The sequence below is a fragment of the Sminthopsis crassicaudata genome, chromosome 2 (assembly GCF_048593235.1).
Source record: "Sminthopsis crassicaudata isolate SCR6 chromosome 2, ASM4859323v1, whole genome shotgun sequence".
NCBI classification, from domain to species: Eukaryota; Metazoa; Chordata; class Mammalia; order Dasyuromorphia; family Dasyuridae; genus Sminthopsis; species Sminthopsis crassicaudata.
The window spans coordinates 534,222,680-534,243,274 of record NC_133618.1 but is presented as its reverse complement, the minus strand read 5'-3'; the positions used below and the strand labels follow the sequence as shown (position 1 = coordinate 534,243,274).

At 38.0% G+C, this 20,595-nt stretch overlaps 1 long non-coding RNA gene across 1 annotated transcript in view; it reads right to left on the bottom strand.

Annotated features, from left to right (window-relative positions):
- LOC141558051 (uncharacterized) overlaps nucleotides 1-5,741 on the bottom strand; it is an 89,868-nt gene extending 84,127 nt beyond the window's left edge. Inside the window, exon 1 of the long non-coding RNA XR_012486940.1 lies at nucleotides 5,693-5,741. This is a non-coding gene — a long non-coding RNA (uncharacterized LOC141558051). The remainder of the gene's footprint in view (nucleotides 1-5,692) is intronic.
- Between the last annotated feature and the right edge of the window lie 14,854 nt (nucleotides 5,742-20,595).

The following is a 20,595-nucleotide window of genomic DNA, read 5'->3' as shown; positions in this document are numbered from 1 at the left end:
TCCTGATTCCATTTCAGTTTTACATGAAAGGTTCTAAAGCTACAACTAGGTGGGAATATGAGACAAGCCTCTGTTTTTAAGGCTTAAGTATTCCTTTTATTCTATTTGGCCCCCTTCTTCCTGATTCTTTCCCTCCTCCCTTCACCTTTTTGATCATAAATCAATGTCCTTTCACAAGTTTCCCTGTAAGTTATGCTCTCAGATGGAGAACAGCGGTCTCTCCTCTCCTTTCTCTGGGGTTTAAAAAAAGGGGGGGAGCCAAGAGAAGGGATTGATGCAGGGCTGGAGGGGGGCTATAAGCAACAGATCCTTGCTTTTGATCTGAAGCTGTAGAGGGGACTTGGGCCCAGGACCAGCCCTTAGCAAAATTATCAAGGTGAAGTTTGCCCCCAGTGCTCCGTCTTTATTCCTTTTTCTTGCCCATTCTCATCTTTTCTCTCCCTGTTTCATCCCCATATCTGATAGCCCAAGTCATCCACCATGGCCTCTCTGGTGTTTAACCCCAGTACAACATTTGAGGGAATTGCCCTATGAGGAGACCCCCAACATCCTAGATGGAAATTTCCCTTTCTCCAGTTTATTTACATTTATATAGGTCTGAGATCCATTAACACAAAATACCTACAGAAAATAGACGTCTGTCTACTTAGTGTTTAATGAATAATGCATGAGAGGCAGGCAGCATGGTGTGGTCACTAGAGAGCCAGGAAAATCTGGGTTCAAGTGCAGTTATCTGATTACATGCTGGCTGTATAATTGTGGGCAAGGCATACGATCCTCTAGGTAACTCTCTAAGATTGTAAATGCAGAGAAGATACAACCTAACATTGGAAGAAGGCTTTGACTCATTATCCTTTCACTTTCACAATGAAATCACAAGTAATGTTCCTATCTTTACCCTTTAAATACCTCTATATACTTGGACTTACCTCCATTCTTCCAAAGCCTTCATTCCTTCCACCTAATCTTTTTCTTATAAATAGGCAAGGGATTGTCTTTTTCCCTTTATGTATTTTGGTACTTAGCAAAATGCATGGCATACAGTAGGAGCTTAATAAATGCTGGTTATGTTATTAGGTAAGTAATGGGCAAGGTTGAGTCTTCTGGGAAATGTTATTATAACTACCTAGTGGTTCCAAAGACAGACTAGAAGCTGACCTGTGTAATCTAAGTTAAAATGTATAAACATGCTATTCTGCCCCATATGTTCACATTTGCCTCCTTCTTCCAACTTTTCTGATCTACCTGCCATTAGTCATGCCTTTGGTTTAAGATATAAAATGTTCAGGTTAACTCAGGAAGACCCGAGTTCAGATATAACCTCAAACTCTTACACTATCTGTGTGATTCTGAACAAATAACTTAAACTCTGTTTGTCTCTACTTCCCTACCTGTAAAATAGCACTTCCCAGACATGTTGAGAGGATCAAAGGAGATAATAATAATAAAGTCTTTAGCCTGGTGTTTGGCACATAGTATATTATTTTTTTAAAGATGCTATTTTCTAGGAGGCAGAATGATGCAAGGGAAAGAGAGTCAGAGATCTGTCCATTCTGGAAAGAATGCCTTTTTATGTATCTCTAACGCTTAGCACAAGCAATTAGAAACTAGATCCAAAAAGCTATTAAACTTCAAGGTGAAGTTTGCCCTCACTGCTCTGTCTTTATTCCTTTTTCTTGCCCATCCTCACCTTTTTAGTGTCCCTCTCCCTGTTTCATCCCCATATCTGATAGCCTAAGCCATCCACCATGGCTACTTTAGGTCAAAGGGATCAGGGAAAATGACTTCTATATAAAAAATTTTCTTTTTTAAAAAAATTTAAAATTAAATTTAAAAATAAATCATAATGTACAACCCTTAAAATATTTACAGTAGGTTTTTTTTTTTTTTGTCTGTGTGCATGTAGCAGCAAAGAACTAGAAATCAAGGGATTGCCCATCAACTGGGAATGGCTGACCAAGTTGTGGTATTTATATATCTAATGGAATACTATTGAGCTATAAAAATACCAAGGGGATAGTTTCAAAGAAACCTGAGAAAACTTGTTTAAATTGATGCAGAGTGAAGTGAGTAGAACCAGAGCAATTCATACAATGGCAGTAATATAATACAATAGCAGAATCTGTTGTGAAAGAGATAGAAACTCTCATCAATGTAACAACCCACAATTCCACAGGACTGATGATGAAATGTGGATGGATTCAGAATATTGACTGAGTCATATGTTTTGTTTTGTTTGTTCTGTTTTTGACATGGTCAAAGCAAGAGTTTGTTTTGCTTGACTCTACATGTTGTACAAGTCCAAGAACTTTAACTTGGGCGACACCCACATGAAAGGACTCTGTTTTATTGCTTTCTCAATGGGAGAAGGGAGAGGAGGGAAGAAGGAAGAGAATGTGCATCTGAAATTAAAACAAAATAAAACAATTTTAAAAGATAGAAGAGAAGCTTGCTGCATTTGGAGTCTGGGGACTTCTCTGGCCATTATCTGAGTGACATTGAGCAAATCCTTTAGTGTTTCTAGACTTTGTTTTCTCACTTGTAAAACATGGAGGATGGAGTAGATGATGCCCCTCCTAACTCTCACTCTAACACTCTGGGAGGAGTCCATTTTTGCCATTATCACCTCTTATTTTTGTGGATTGATCAGAATAGCTTCAGTTACCTTCCAGGACAGGGTCATGGCATCTGAGAGGACAGGACATAGAAAGGACATTTGTGTGAATAGCTAGGAAGAAGAGCTAGCTTTGGAGCATAGGTGGGAAAAGGCACAATGCACGGTAGGGGTTAGTCTAACTGGAGCCTAGGGATCAGGGACAGAGGACATAGCTATGGGCCAGAGCTAGAACACAGGAGAGGAGGATAACAGTAGAATCCTAATAGACAGATTTGAGTAAATCAATACCTTAGACTTAATTAGGAATAGAGTTTCTATAAAGAAGAAAAAACATAATAGGAGTAGTAAAAAATCTTAAGGTAAATTAAAATATTTATTAAGAACCTATTTTGTGAAAAGCTTTATGTTATGGGGCAGCTACTGGCCCAGTGATAGAGTGCTGGATTTAGAATCAGAAAACTCATCTTCTTGAGATCAAATTTAGCCGCAGACACTTAGGAGCTATGTCACTCTAAGCAAGTGATTTCACCCTGCCTGCCTCAGTTTCCTCCTCTGTAAAATGAGCTGAAAAAGGAAATGGCAAATCACTCCAGTATCTTTGTCAAGAAAATTCCAAATAGGGTCTACAAGAATTGGAAAGGACTGAACAACAATAGCAACAACAATAATGTTAGTGGTTAGAGGTGGGAGAGAAAGCAAAAATTAGATTAAGATATGGTCTACTCTAAGACATGGTTCCTTCTTTCAAGGAACCTGCATTTGAATAGGGGATGTGATAAGCATAGATAGCTATGACACAAATATTATGTGATAAATGCATTAAAAGTATACAAAGCAAATTACTATACAACATATAAGGTGAAAAGTTTTTACCAGCCAGAAAGATCAGGGAAATCTTCACAGAGGAAGCAGATAATTTATGCTTTAAGAGATGGCTGGTATTTCAATAGGACAGATGGAGAAGGAGGAGATTTGGGGCATAAGGTATAGACTGAAAAAAGCACAGAGGTAAGAGATTGCAGTTCATGTTAGGAGTAAAGAGCTGTCCAGTTGGACTAGAGTATATGGTGGGATAAGAAATGGGATGATGGTAATGGTGGTAAGACTGGAGAGGCTACAAACTGCAAGCTGTGGAAGGTCTTAAGCAAAGGGGGGAATATTAGCAATATAGAACCAACTGATTTTTTAATGGAAGATTATAATCTAGTCTATAGAGAAGGATGATCATTCTGGCAAAAATATGGAGGATAGATTAGAAGCAAGCAGGAGAATGGCATTGGGAAACTGTAAAGAGACAAGTTAGATAGCAACAAAGACAATCTAGGGAAGCAGCTGTGGGGAATAAAAATGAGAGGAATGATGCATGAGATTTTGCATAGTTAAAATCAACAGTATCTGGTAACAATCAGATATTAAAAGGAAAAGAAGGAAAATCAAAAGAGAAATCCAAGATTACAAACATGGGAGATCAGCTGAATGGAAATGCCAAAACAGAATTAATTAACTGGCCTGAAGAGGAACATATTTGGGGAAAAGATGAAAAGCTTAGTTCTGGATATGTTGAATTTGAGATGCTGGTAGAGTGTCCAGCTGGAAGTGTCTTGTAAGTAATAGAGGGAGAAAAGGAAAGAGCGAGAGAGAAACACACACACATAGGAGTCATCTACACAGATATTATTTCAAAATTTCAAAAGACAAATAGAGGAGAGAATAAAGAAAAAAGCCAAGGGGCAGCACTCATGTGAAGGGGTCAGAAATTAGTCAATAAGCCTTTATTGAGTATCTGCTATGTTCCAGGCATTGTGTTAAGTGTTGAGAATAAACACACACAAGAAGGTAAACATGATCCTTGCCCCACAGCGTTCTTATGAGAGAGGTTCAGGAAGCAGCCAAATAAGAGGAGAAGGATAGGGGGAGATGATGAAAAGCATCAAAAGCTGTGAAGAGATGAGGGTTCTCTTAGGTCATAGAGGGAAGGTTTGGGGAGTAGTAAGGACAGAAGTCTGAGAGGAACTGGTAAGTGTGTGGACAGTGAATAAATGGAAGCATTGACTATGGAAAACTGTCAGCAAGTGAGAGAAAGATTAGATCAGAGTCTGACTTCATAATCCCATCTGGACTTTTCTTGGAAAGACAGTGGACTGGTTTGCCATTTTCTTCTCCAGCTCATTTTACAGGTGATGAAACTGAGGCAAACAGGATTAAGAGACTTGTCCAGGGTCACACACCTAGGCTAGATTTGAACTGAAGAAAATGAGTTTTTCTGATTCTAGTTCCAGTATTCTACCCATTATTCTACCCATTATACTACCTAGCCACCTCTAACAAGAGTAGACTATTCATGATTTTTGCCCCAGGAGGTCAGGTTTAGTATTTGTAGTCTTTCAAGACCATAAAAACAGAACTTGGTACCTAATTAGCAAGAATGGTGAGTTAAAATAGGAAGCTACCCCTGCCTGCCCCCACATGGGAACTCTTGGTCAGCATCCTCTGACAACAACTACCTCCTCAACTTGGGGTATCCTTTCTGCTGCTTACCCTGAACACATTTGGTCCTACTTGCTAAGCAAGTCTCTGCTACTGCAACACCAATGTTAAGCAGCACATGCTGAATGGGAGCACAGTAAATGATGTCATGTAATGATGAATATCTCTGGATTTTCTGTTGGTTTCCAACAGAACTTTTGTGAGTAATCTTTCCCCTCTTTCCCCTCCCCTCTCCCTTCCAACTTCCCTTCACCTCCCCTCCCTCTCTCCTCCCCTTCTCTCCTCTCTCTCTTTTTCTCCCCCTCCTCTCTCTCTCTCCCCATTCTTCCCTGTCTCCCTATTCCTCTTCCTGTTTCTGCTTCAGTCTGTCTCTTTCTCCCTCCCTCTTCATTCTTCTCTGTCTGTCTTTGTCTCTCTGTCTGTCTCTCCCTCCCTCTTCCTCCTTCCTTCCCTCTCTCTCTGTGTCTCCTCCCTCCCCTCTCCCCGCCTCTCTCTCTGCCCCCAGTGAATGCCCCCCAGATACAGTTTGCCAACAGCTCCAGAAATCCAAGACTATCACCCTAAAGAGTTTTCTACAGTAATTCTTACCTTTCAGCCACCTGCTGCCACTTCTCCCCTTTACCTACACCTGTAGAACCAAAACTGCCTGTTCTCTAACAATAGTTCCCACCCAGGCAGGAAATGAAAAGGAAGTTATCAGACCAAAAGAATATTTTTTCACCTTCTATCATAGATTTACATTTGTGAGGTCAGCAATGTCCCACCCTTAATTTCTTCACCTCTGAGGCAGAAGGATGTGTGGTTGACAAAGGTGAAAGCCACTCCTAGTGCAAAATATCCACAGGTATAAAGGTTGAGGAGGGGGCTGCCAAAGTCAGAGAAAGGTCAGCAGAAGGGAGACAGCTGGGTGGAATGCTAGATTTGGAATGTCAAAGACTCAAGTTCAAATCTTGCCTCAAACTCATATTGGTTGTGTGACCCTGGACAAGACTACTCTCTCAGTCTGCTTCTTCTGTGAAAGGGGAGTAATAATATCATCCAACTTACAGGCTTGTTGTGGAGATCAAAAGTGTTTTGCAAGTCTTAAAGAGCTGTATGAAGGCTAGTCATTATTATTCCCCGGGTCAGCAGGACAGAAGAGTGGAACAGGCAGTAACGTCCGGCTGGAGCCAGTCACTATCCCTGGATGACTTCTATTATAAATGAAAATTTGCTCTGGAGCTGGTGGTCTGCTCTGGACATTTAAATCTGCTCTGTCAGGGCAGCTATTATTTATTAAAATGGGGCTGTGCTCCGCAGTGGAAATATTTTCAAACAATTAAAAAGCATTCATGAGTCAGCCTCCGGATGAAGTTGACCCAGCAGCACAGCTATGGAGCTGTCCGGCTGAACCTCCTTGTTTTACAGACAAGATCTGTTAAGTGACCGGCTCATGATCTCACAGACAGATTTGGATTGCCATCTGGTGCCCAAGGTCAGAGACCCTCCTGCTGTTCCCCTCTCAGATTCAGTCGCCACCCCCACAGTTCCTTTGTGTCACTTCTGTCTTAAACCTTGCCATTTGAATCTGGGTCAGGAAGAAACCCCACCATGTCCGTGCCTTTGCACCGTCTGTCCCCCGTACCCAGAATACACACCCATCTCACACTTTTTTAAAAATCCCTTGGCTCTTTCAAAGCTCAAATGCCACCTCCTACATGATCCATTTCCTGATCCTCACCCCCACACACACACATTTTGTTTGCATATATTTTGAATCTACTTTGTTATTTAGTCATTTTTCAGTCATGTCTGCAGCTCTACATGACCTGTGCTGGGGCTTATGCTGGAGCGGTTTGCCATTTCCTTCTCCAGTTCATTTTATAGGTGAGGGAACTAAGGTAAACAGGGGTAAGTGACTTGGCCAGGATCACCCAGCAAATGAGTGTCTGTGGCTGGATCTGTACCTGCACTCTGTCCACTGCCCCACCTACCACAGCCCTTGCATCCACTTACATAAGATTATATCACTTCCCTTATTAGAATTAGGTCCTTTTGAGCAATAAAGGGCTGTTTCTTGTGAGGGCAGCAGCGTCCCAACCTAAACTGTTTAACTTCTGAGGCAGATGGGTCTGTGGTTAACCAGATGAGAGCCTGCACATACCTGTAATATGGGGGGAAAGAAGGGACTGACAAGGTCAGAGAAAAGTTGGCAGAAGGGCAGGCATAGTAGGCAGAATGCTAGATTGGGAATACAGATATAAATAATAGAATATAACATAACATAATAATATGATGTAATGATATAATATAAAGATAATAAAGATATAAAAATGTATCACCTAGCACAGGACCTAGCTCATGGGAGGTATGTACTAAATTTTGTGTTGACCAATAGATGTCCTTGTGTTCTTGGGAGATGGAGATCCCTCAGAAGAGCCATTAATTTATTTCCATCTGTGGGACAGTGGGTCCCTGGGAAGTTCATACAAAGGGATGTTTTAACTAATGAAATCTGGATTCAGAGGAAGTCAAGCCAACTCTTTTCACTAAAAAAGTAGCTGTGGGGCACCCCTATTATTATTATTCCTTTACATAAAATACCCAGTGGAAAAAACCCTCACCCCCAATTGTTCGTATCATGATTGACTTGCAGGCCTTTGGAAAATAAACTAAGTCTCAGAAAACAAGAGCCAGGAGATGCAATGTCTAGTCTTTTTCTTCTGGTCATTAGCAACATGACCATGAATGAGTGTCTTTGCTTCTTGGGATTCTGTTTTCTCATATCCAAAGGGGAAAGGATTGGAATAAATTATTTCTAAATTGTAGTACTTCCAGCACTAAACTGATATGGTTCTACTTTCTTGAACCTATTACTTCTGTAATTGCAAAATAGGGAGAAATAATACCTGCTGGACTTACTTGGAACCAGAAGTGCTATGAGGCAAAAATGGCGTGTGTAGATAAAGAGATTGTGTGTCAACCATTAAGATGATGGAGATTTCTAACTCTTCTACTATTTCTTACCAAAAGTAGATACACATGTTTTGAAAGCCTTTGGCCTAACCATCTAGAATCTGACTTGGGGTACTTCTTTCCTATTTCTTATCTCTTAAGTAGCCTTTCTTGAGCTCAGACCTCTTCCTGACTCTCCTGGTCTCCCATTTCCTATACCCATGTACCAAATTGATGCTCCTGGGAAGGAAAATCAAGAGACATCATGAAAGAACCAATGGAGGACATCATAACAGCTCAGCACAACGTGCCTTGTGCAGTAACACAGGATCAGGTTAACAAAGGCATAAAAGGAGATGTTTGGTTAAATATAGTTTTAATCACTGGGCCTAGAAGCAGGAAGATCTGAATTCAAATCCAGCATCGATCTATGATTCTTGGCAAGTAACTTAACCACTGTCTGTTTCAATTGCCTTGTCCATAAAATAAAGCTAAAAATAGTATTTATCTTCCAAGGTTGTTTTGAGGACAAAATGATATATTTGTAAAGTGCTTTGGAAACATGAAAGTATTGTTATTGTTAATGTTGTTATTATAATTATGCCTATAAGATAGCTGGTAGTTGAAATTTAATCTAAAGTCATCACTAGATTCCTGCAAATAGCATTATTTTCAATCAGATAATGGCAATCAACAGTAGTGTAGAATGGGAAGGTGCCTGTTTTTTCTTCTTCACAAAATGAGGTCTTGATGAACATGGCAGACCCCTCAGTAATGATGTTCCAATGGTGGATATATTAAAGCTATACAGTTGATCTTTCTTCTATCATTGAGAGTGGAATCATAGAATAGTCCAAACCCCCTCATTTTATGGATGAAGAACCTGAAGCCTAAAAGATAAAATATCTAAACTAATGACTTATAGTAAGATAGCAGCAGAACCAGGTCAAGAATTCAGCTTGTTTCTAATAACTAGTCAATCAACTGGGTTTTTGTAATTTTTTTCCCACTACTTACCTCCTTTTTTGCTGAGTCTATTTAATTAAGTCCTTATCCTCAGGCTCAAATGTGCTCTTTATTTATTTCTTCATCCACATTTTTCTTAGAATGATAAAGGAATGAAGATCAACTCAGAGTGCCTAGGGCATAGAAATAGAAATCTACATCCCCCACAAATCAGGACATTTGTAAATAGGCTATAATCCCAGAACGAATGAAAGATACTTCCCTCACCCAATACAAAAATATCTCCTACTGCCTTCAATAGTAACTGAAAATTCCTACCATTAGAGTTTCTCCTTTGTGTTAATGCATTCTAGACAAGGCCCCTGTGAAAACACAAATTCACATGAGGAAGGGAGGGGTATGACATCGGGCAAGTGGATGTAAAATGGGGGGTTGGGACTATACGAACTCTCAGGTTTTATCCAGCTTAAATTCTATGCATCCATAAATTTGCCCAGGAAGAACGAACTCGGAGCACTTCAAAAATATTAAAGATTTGCCTCTAGGACTGTATTGCAAAGAAATCTAAAGAAAAATTCCTTGATGCACAAAAAATATTTGTAGCAGTTATTTTTTATGATGGCAAAGACTAGAAATTGAGGGGATGTTCATCAATTGGGGAACAGCTAAACAAGTTGTGGTAGATGATTGGGATAGAATACTATTGTGCTCTAAGAAATGACAAGGAGAATGGTTCTAGAAAAACTGGAAAAGACTTATTGAACTGATGCAAAGTCAAATGAACAGAACAAGGAGACCATTGAACATTATAAGAACAATTTTGTAAAGATGGTCAACAATGACAGATTTAGCTATCTTGATCAATACAAGCATACAAGACAATTCCAAAGAACTGATGATGAAAATGCTATCCAGGGAGAGGACTAATGACTTGAGTGGAGGCTGAAGCATATTATTTTCACTTTTTTATTTTTCTTGCTTTTTTCTAAAGTTTACATGACTTTATATTTATAACTAGTATCATATTATTTGTCTTCTCAATGAGCAAGGAAGGGGCTGAAGGGAGGGAGCTTTTCACCCACAAAGCTCTGCACATTAAAATGCAATTGGGAAATGCTTAACATAATTTTAAAAATACAATAAAATATTGATGCTATTATTTTGTGGTTTACTAACTCCATTTGGGACCTGCAGGGATCCATTTTTATTTGAGTTTGACATCATTGGACTAGACAACCTTTAAGGTATTTTCTAGGTATAATGCTTTATTGCTCTATGACAAGATAACATATGCAAGTGTTACCTTCCATGTAATAGGGAAATAAGTCCTATTATAGTCCAGAGAAGGAAGCCATCAGCAATGGATGAGGGAACTATCAGAGGAAGCTTTCTGCAGATGGTAGACTTGAAATGGGTAGGACTGGAGTAAGTAGATAAAGGAAGAGGAAGGATAAGGCAATCACATAGAGTAATAACACCAATGCAGGAATAAATCAATTGTCTATTGAGTGGCGAGTTGGAGAATAATGAGATAACTATAAAATGGAGTTAATGAGTCAACTGTGTGATCAGGGAGTCTAATAATGGGATATCTTGAAAGTAAAACAGGTCAGACAGCAGAGTAAATAAGGAGTCACTGAAAGTTTTTTGAGCATGAACCACATGTTTTTGAAAGTTGAATGAGTCTTGCAGATATATACAAGATGGACTGGAAAATGACCACTTAGATACCATCAACAAAGTCTTAGCCCTCATCACTTCACATGTATATTATTGTAGAAAAGAAAATGGCTTAGAAAGAGTTATTTTAATCTGGTAGAATTAGTCACTCACCCAGTGGGCAAAATCTAGACTTGCTAAGACTTGAGGCACCAACTCCTCAGCCCTGTGCTTTTGTTCTCCTTGTCTTGCCAAACATTCCATTGACTCCCAGGCCTGTACCCTTCTCTGAGAAGGCCATGCCCAATTGCACCAGGTAAATAAAAAGGAATTTCATAGGCTGTGTCTCTTTATTCTTCCCTCATCGATTTCTGGCTGCCAAGAACTATCTGTCCTATCTGCATAATTGTAGCATTTTATATTCAAAGTAGTACATGTGCAATTATTTATTTGATATATATCTAATATGTAATCACATTTTAAAGTATTTTCCTCTAATAAATTATTTTCTTTTAAGCAATTCAGTTCATTGTTTGGAGATCCTGCTTTTGAACAAAGACTCAAGAATAGGAACCATGTACTGGAATTAGTGAACAAACACACTGCCTTTAAAAGACAAGCTCAGCTTGGTCAGGGACTGATAAATGTAAGGAAAAAATGGGCAAACCTGATGCTTCAACAGAAAAATAATCACCAGGAAACTCTTACTTGCCCCAAATCCCAAGACATTTCTCAGGGTATGAGGCCTGATGAGTAATCAAAAAGAGTAATTAAAATGCTAAAGAGAGACAGTGAGACAGAAGGAAGGGAGGAAGGGAGGAAGGGAGGAAGGGAGAGAGAGAGAGAGAGAGAGAGAGAGAGAAGAGAGAAGGAGGGAGGGACAGAGAAGGAGGGAGGGAGGGAGAGAGGAAGGGATGGAGGAAAGGAGGGAGGAAGAATATTTTTAAAAGCACCTTGCCTTCTGCCTCGTGGGTGACAATTGTTGTCTTTTCAAATGGGTGATCTTGGTGTGGGTGAGAGAAAATATATTAGAGCATTACATAAGAAGAAAAAAGTGATCAGAAGAATGACATGTTTGTTCATTCTTTATCATTAATGGGTTGCATTCGGCAGCCTCTGGGTGCTCTTCCAACTTTAAGATTCTGTTATTCATGATTCTGAGGAACACAGTGATACAACATTGTCACCTTCCCTCTAGCCCAGTATTTTGTCTCTGACAAGACCACTAAGGGAAATTTGATGAGAAAACATAGTAATGTCTCTCTTTGATGTTTTCAGTATGCTTTAAAGAGCTAATATTGCAATAGAAATTGTCCCAAGGCCTGGTTCAAATCCTGACTCTACATAATAATGTGAAATTGGATAAATCACTTCATGCTTTAAATTTTCTTTTCTGTAAAATAAGAGGTTTTGACTGGATTATTTCTAAAGTACATTCTAGCTCTTACACCCTGTGCTTTTAGCATTTAGCACAAGGCCTGGCACATTTGCCATTGTTCAGTTGTTTCAGTTTTGTGACCTACTTTGGGGGTTTTTTCTTGGCAAAGATCCTGGAGTAAATAATCATTTCCTTCTTTAGCTCATTTTTATAGATGAGGAACTGAGGCAATCAGGGTTAAGTGATTTGCTTAGAGTCACCCAGCTGGTAAGAGTCTGAGTCTCATCTCTTCAGGGCATGAGACTAAACTGACTCCAAGCCCTGTGCTTTATTTATTTATGCGGCCTAACTGCCCTTCTCTGTCCCTAGTAAGAAATTACTATATGTTTATGGATTGATTGATTCTACCTTCAAAAGTAAAGGATGTTTTCTAAAGATCCTGAGCTTGTCTTAATAATCCTTTATGATTTATGAATCTATAGTTGTCTCAATCTTTTATTATTGTTATTATTATTTTAATGGTCAAGGATTAAGGTTAGGTGAATCTGCAATGTCATTGCACAGAGAACTTCTATTGAAGGAGATCCCTTTAAAAATGCAGGTATATACCTTTCTGCAACTCATAGAGAAGTTAAATGGCCTGGGATCCCACAGTAAGGATGTGCCATAAAGGGACTCCAAAGTCAGTTCTTTAATAAACTGTCATTTTTATCCATTGAATTACATAAATCTTTCTAGAATCTTTAGATACTTTCTGTCGTCACAACTTTTGTTGGCATTATATGAGAGTTAACTTTGTTATTTATTATCATCATAAAGTTTATTGCAAATCCTTCTTATGGCATGAAGGCTTTGGGGTCTTAAAGTCTGTGTCATCAAGGCAAACTCTCTCTGGTAGATCCTTACATGATGCTTTCAGATCCGAGTACAATTTTTGAGGACTGGACATGTAGAAAAGTAGAGAAGCATAATCAACAGGCTGGCCATTTGGTGATTAATCTTTTGTTATGGCAATCCTTGAAATAAAGAAAGATAGAAAATGCTCCCTACTTCTGTGTGGTCCCCTTCTGATTCTTTCATGAAGTAGAGGTAGTAGAGAAGACTAAGATTAATTGTTTTTAAATAGTCTAACCTAGACCTCATGATAGAACTTCCCTTACCTGGGGTCTCATCACCCTGTAACATCTTCCACCATGTTGATCCCCTTCTTCCATTGATGAGTTCCTCCCAGGGCTCCATAAAGGCCATAATTTCATTTCCCTTCCAACTGTGCTTCTGACTTTCAGGACTTCACACCCTTGAGGATACTTTCATTCCCTCTCTAATTTTTCAGTAATTTTTTGTTCCACCCACCCCCCAACAATTAAGCTCCTTGATGGTAAGAACTGTTTTTCCTTTTGTTTATATTTGTATCATAATTCTCAGAACAGTACCTGGTTCTAAGTGCTTATTAAATATGCATTATTTGTCTGTGATATATAACTGTGAGATATCCTAATCAGAGTTAACAAAAAGACAGGCTAGCCTCTTTAATCTAGCAAATAATGAGGCATTTTCCTATGAATAGAGAACAAGCCTTGGAATTAAGAAAGATTGGATGGGGTCCTGCCCTGAGACACGTATTGGTTATGTCTGTGTGTATATACGATATGTATATGTATACATAGCTTATACATTTATAAGCTTTATACATTTATAAGCTATATTTAGCTTTATACATTGCTTACATAGGACTAGGATAAATCAATAAAGATCTTGGTTGCTTGATAAATTTTCATTGGCAGCTAACCCTAGACTGTCATTCATTAATATTTATTAAGCACCTACTATGTTCCAGATACTAAATGCTTTACAAATATTATTTCATTTGATCCCTGGAAAGTAAGTGCAATTGTTATCTCATTTTATGGTTTAGGAAATTGAGGCCGTGATTAAGTGACTTCCTCTGGATTAGCCAGTAAAGTTTCTGAAGTTGGATTTGAATTCAAGTTTTCCTGACTCTACATCCAGCACAATGTCCCTTGTTCCAATTAGTTAATAAATAAGTATAAATGGCTTTATCAGATTTTTGGAAATTAGTAGTTGGGTTAGCAAAAAGGGAATTTTCAGGAAACAAAGAAACTCAAACCGTTACAATTTTGCCAAGGATCAATCAGCCTTGAATGTCCATATACCAAAAAAGACCTAAGGACCAAACTAGTTGTACCATCCACAGAAGGAAGAACAATTCACACATTTTTCTTCTGTTTATATTTATAGCCTAAAGCCTATTTATTTGTAAAACTTCTGCCTTGGCCAATTTAAGAGGACATAAAAGCGTTGATTAAGGCTTGAAATGACAAAATTGTGTAATGCAAATACACTAGTGAAGATAGATGTTCATCTACAACCAACCAACAATCAAGGTAATCATATCTAACCAGTCTTAAGAGTAGAAGGGTAAATAAAAAGACAATCCACACATTTGCTCATTTTTATTCTAATTGAGGACATTAGCCAACTTTTGTCTTTCAGCTGTGATGTTTATAATCATGAATGACTAACACTAATCTGGATTTGGATAAAAGAACACGTTTCCTGGAATGATACTTGTCCCATTTATGTCTGAGAAGGAGTGTACAGAAATCAACAAAATGTACCTAGGGATAAAGTAACTTAAGGCCTCTCTCTGATCCCTAAGCCCAACACAGATAAAGACTTAAAGACTGCTTAAGAACAACTACAAATCTCAGAAAATGCTGGTTATTTAACCAGCTCTGAGTAAAATTAGGTTCATTGCTAAAAAAGGATAATAGATTTAGAACTGAAAAGAGCCTTAGAAGTCATCTAGTCTAACCCTTTTATTTCACAGATGAAGAAACTAAGGCTCAAGCTCATGTAGGAAGGAAATGACAGAAATGGATCCCAACAGACTCACCAGGTTGGCAAATCCAGCTTCCCAAACTGATTCACTGAGGCAGCAGAGGGTCAAACATACTGCCTGTAGGATAGAATGGAGTCCATAACATTCCAGAGACAGCAAAAAGCGGATTAAAATATAGTTCCTATCTGAATTTAATATGTTGATGTATTATTAATAATAAAAAGTTATAAATAAGCATAGTTAATATGCAGCCAATAGAGATCTTTATCTATATAGTTCATTGGTTCTAATTTCTAGCTAAGTATGACCCCACTGATATAGAGGTGGAGAGTTTCCAATATGGTCCATTAACTTAGAAGGGTGGAGGGTGGAAGGAATGAACAAAGCTAAAGTGAGGGTTCTGAGAATTCATCTTCAAATCCATAAAGAAATAAGCATAGCTGGGACAACTAGGTGGTGCAGTGGATAGAGCACCAGTCCTGAAATCACAAGGACTGAATCTGGCCTCAGATACTTCCTGGCTGTGTGACCCTGGGCAAGGCACTTAACCCAATTGCCTCAGCAAATAATAATAATAATAAGCATACCTTATATGAATTATAATCCTCTGGACCAGGTATCTAGAGGCTCTGTTGACTCTGTTCTATATCCCTTAAGTTAAACCAGAATTCTTTTCTGGATCTCAGTTATTCTGTTTGGGAGGTGGTGGTAAGTGTACACATTTGTAGAGAAAGACCAGTTACTGCCAAAAATAGGCAAGTAATCTCAGAATCCCTGGGATTAACAGCAGCCCTCCAGATCACTAACCCCACTTTTAGCCCAACTTCTATGATTTTCATCCAGGAAAATGACTTTTAGGGAAATGTGACTCACCCAGCCACCTCAGCAGCTTCAACAGACCCAAAAAGTCCTAAGCAGTAACAAATGGTTCAACATTGGAAACATGATTTCATCAACAAAAAAATGACACTGAAGAAGATGATTGCAATTTGATTTGCCAAGGGGCCCTTCAATTTAGTTTGCAGCTGAAATCTCTTGTCAGTATGGTCTCCTGTTGGAATATTAACTACTTGAGAAGAGGGACTGACTTTCTTTTTCTGTTTATATCTCAAGGCTCAGTGCTTTCTTTATATGTAGTAATTTAATTATTAATTAAATCATTCATTCATTTCACCATCTTCCCCCCTCCCTCCAAATTTCCAATCTCATCCAAACATCCTCAAGAAATCAGGGACTCCCTGCCTTCTTTCATCTGTTCAGCCCAATAATATGCAATTGTACTTCATGCTCCAACCACCCACCCCTTTAGTTTGTCCATTTTACTTTAAGACTAGTAAAGAAATCAATGCTATCATTGTTCATGGAAAGATTTAGAAAGTCAACTATGGATCTATTATAATCCCTAAGACTCCCTTCTATGGCTACCACTGTTCCTCTAGGTTATAGTTCCCATTAGAACATGAAGTCCTTTAGAGTAAGGACCCAAAATCCACTAGTATATTTTTATCTCCAACACCCACTATAAGTTCCTAGAACACAGTTGGTGCTTAATAAATGCCTTTTCACTCATTCACGTATTAGATATTACTTTAAAAAGAATATAGATGTGATAATGATGAACAGAATACAGATCCTTAGAGTTGTTAGAGTGTTCAAATCACAGTAGTTATGGTCATAATGTATTTTCTTTGGATACTAATAATGTAATTATTATCATGTGAGGAGCTCATTTTTTTTTTTTAACATGAAAAAGGTTTTCCTTTATTTTAAAAATAATTTAAAAGGATTTGTGTGAAGGACAATAGACTTTTTGTCTATTTTGGCCAACTTGATATATATCTTCTTGCTGAAACCTTCTGGACCAGTGGACCTCCAAAGATCATCCCCTGGAGACTTATTGCAATCAGCTTTGAAACTTCTGACCTAGTGTTCAGATGACCATGCACACTGCTTACTCTATCTAGCCCACCCAATCATGTAGTCATCTACCCCAACTATCTACTTTTTTTTTTACCTTCCCTGTGACTTAGAAGGCCAATATATTCTTTCCTGCCTGTTACTACTCCCCTAGATGTGCTGTCTCCCTCTATTAAAATGTTAAGTTCCTCAAGGGTAGGGACTGTCTTGATTTTTCTACTTATATCCTTAGTACTTAGCACATTGTTTAAAATATAGAAAGTACAAAACCCATGCTTTTCATTCTAGATTTAAATCCTATTTCTGTTATTTATAACCTAAGTGACCTTGAATAGGTCACTGAAAAACTCTTAGGGGCTCAGTTTCCTTATCTGTCAAATGAGAATAAAAGTACCTTTTAACAGAGAGATGATGGAATTAAAATGCAGAAATATGAATATGTATATATATATACATACATATGTAATGAGTATACATATGCATGTGTATATATATATATATAGTGTTATACATATATCATATATATCAATCATTATACATAAATATACATCATTATATACAAGTATATTGCTAGATTATGTATATTATAAAAGCTTTCTTCTTTTTCAATTTTCAGTGTATGGGGGGGAGTAGGAGGAAGAGATAATAAATGCTTATAAAAGAAATTTCTAAATGACAAGGTTGGACCAGATGGTAACAGGCTTTCCAATTCTAATAGTCATTTGCTAGGTTGCAAAAATTACCAGTAGAGAATGAGCCACAAGGAAGTTTTGATGGTAGGAGGTCCTATAGGATCAATTGGTCAATCTACAAATATTTATCAGGAACCTCCAGTTTCTATGCCCCAGGCTAGGCTGATAACAGGAGGAAAGTCAGCCCTTGTCCTTAGATAGCTTAGAAATGAGGTAGGGAAATAACATGCACACACAAAATAACTACTCAGTACAAGGTACAAAGTAGTTTGTACAGGCAGTTCCCAGTTGACAAATCAGGCATTCTTCAAAAGTTCCTTTGTAGTCAGTTATTTGGAACTTGGAACCATAGAAACAATGCTGCCAGGGCGGTTAGGTTCCCCGGGGCAGTCCCACAAAAGCCCATTTAATTCATGCTGTAGTTGAGCTCCCATTTCTTTGGAACCTGACCACAATTTATAACAATGCCTCAGAGTTTTAGTTTCAAGTGCCAGAACCACATTTCTGTTATCTTCACCTTGCATCCTTGGCACTTTAAGTGGCACAGTAGAAACAAGGGATTTTTGTGGCTGAGGCAAATGCCTTAAGCTATCCCCAGGGCAAGCAGGCCCTCAGATGGCTGGTCTAAGGGGAGGCAGACTCACTGGGATACCAAATGAAGACCACTGTTGTGAGAGTGCCAGACATGGCAGAAGAGAAAAAGTTGACCTTAGTCTACCATCTGGTGCCTTCCCATTTTTTTGGCTATTATTCTTATGAAGTCATTCATTTTGTTAACCAGGTGGTAAGCTCTTTTGTTTCTATTGAAGGGCCCACTCCTGGGATCCTGGGCTTTGATTGGTGAGCATTCATTCACCTTATTTTGCCTGGTCGAAGACCACATCACTTCTTAACCATCTCCTCTCTACACTGTGCATTGCCTCATCCTTTTCCAGTTTTAAGAGAGTAATCAACAGTGCCAGCCTTGCTAAGGAGATGACAATCAATTGTTCTAGATATTCAATCACCATTCACTAACTTTGCTGTCTAAAATACCTCTTCCTGGCCAGAACTCTCCTTTATATGTAACCTTTCCCTATTAGATTGGAAACTCCAGGAAGAAGGGACTGTCTTGCTTGCTTGTAATTGTATTCCTAGTATTTAGCACAGCTCCTCACATATCATAAATGCTCCATAGATACAAATGAATGAAAAAGTGAAAAAGTATTAAAAGAATAAGTACTGTGTTTGCCCTTTAAATTCATAATCATGGAGAAAACCTCTGCCTTCCCCATCCTGATTATGACTCTAGTGAGTAAACATTACTTTAACTCCAAAAAACTGGCAGGTGCTCCTGTGGCCAGGGTCAAAAGTTAAGCCAAGGTACTTATGGGTAAGCTGAGCTAATATAATAAAAATGACAATTTTACCTAAATTAAGCTATTTATTCAGTGCCATGCCAATCAAACTGCCAAGAAATCACAGAGCTAGAAAAAATAATAACAAAGTTAATCTGGAAGAACAAAAGGTCAAGCATTTCAATGGAATTAATGAAAAAAATTAAATGAAAGTGGCCTACCTATATCAGACGCAAAACCATATTATTAAGCAGTGATCATCAAAATCATTTGATACAGGCTAAGAAATAGAGTGTCAATCAGAGGAATAGGTTAGGTTCACAAGATTCAATAGTAAATGACTAAAGTTATCTAATGTTTGATAAACCCAAAGACCTCAGCTTTTGGAATAAGAATTCACTATTTGGCAAAAATTGCTGGGAAAATTAGAAAATAAGATGGCCAGAAAATAAAATGGCCTAATGGTCATTAGGTAATGACCAACACCCAACACCCTATACCAAAATAGGGTTGAAATGATTTAGACTTAAAGACTGATACTATAAACAAATTAGGACAAAGGATTAGTCTACTTTTAAACCTATGGAGAAGGAAGGAATTCTTGCCCAAAGAAGAACTAGAGTACATTATGAAATACAAAATGAATAATTTTGATTATATTAAATTAAAAAGCTTTTGTACAAACAAAACCAATGCAGACAAGATTAGAAGGAAAAGTGAAAACTGGGGAATTTTTTTTTTATATCCAAGGGTTTTGATAAAGGCCTCATTTCTAAAATATATAGAGAATTATCTCAAATTTATAACAATACAAGCCATTCTCCAATTGATAAATGGTCAAAGGCCATGAAAAGACAATTTTTAGATAAAGAAATTGAAACAATTTGTATTTATATGAAAAGGTGCTCTAAATCACAATTGATCATAGAAATGCACATTAAGACAACTCTGAGGTACCACTACATACCTCAGATTGGCTAAGATGATTAGAAGAGATAATGATGAATGTTGGAGGGGATGTGGGAAAACTGGGACACAAATACATTGTTGGAGTTGTGAAGTGATCCAACCCATTCTGGAAAGAACTATGTACAAAGGGCTATCAAACTGTGCTTATCCTTTGACCCAGCAGTGTCTCTACTGAGCCTATATCTCAAAGAGATCATTAAAAAAGGAAAAAGGTCCCATATGTACAAAAATGTTTGTAGCAGCCTGTTGGATAGTGGCAAAAAAAAAAAACAAAAAACAAACTAGAAACTGAGTGGATGCCTATCATTGGGCAATAGTTGTATGTTACAATACATGAAAGTTACAGAATATTATTGTTCTATAAGAAACAATCAGCATGATGATTTCAGAAAAACCTGGAGAGACTTACATGAACTGATAATAAGTAAAGTGAGTAGAACCAAGAGAACATTGCACATGGCAACAACAAGATTATGTGATGATCAATTTTGATGGATGTGACTCTTTTCAACACCAGAGATACAGGCCTTGTGATGGTGAAGAGCCATCTGCACCCAGAGAAAGGATATGGGGACTGAGTGTGGAACAAAACATAGTATTTTCACTCTTTTGTTATTGTTTGCTTGCGTTTTGTTTTCTTTCTCATTTTTTTTCCTTTTTGATCTGCTTTTTCTTGTGTAGCATAATAATTGTGGAAATATGTATAGAAGAATTGCACATATTTAATTTATACTGGATTACTTGCTATCTAAAGTAGGGGTTAGGGAGAAGGGAAG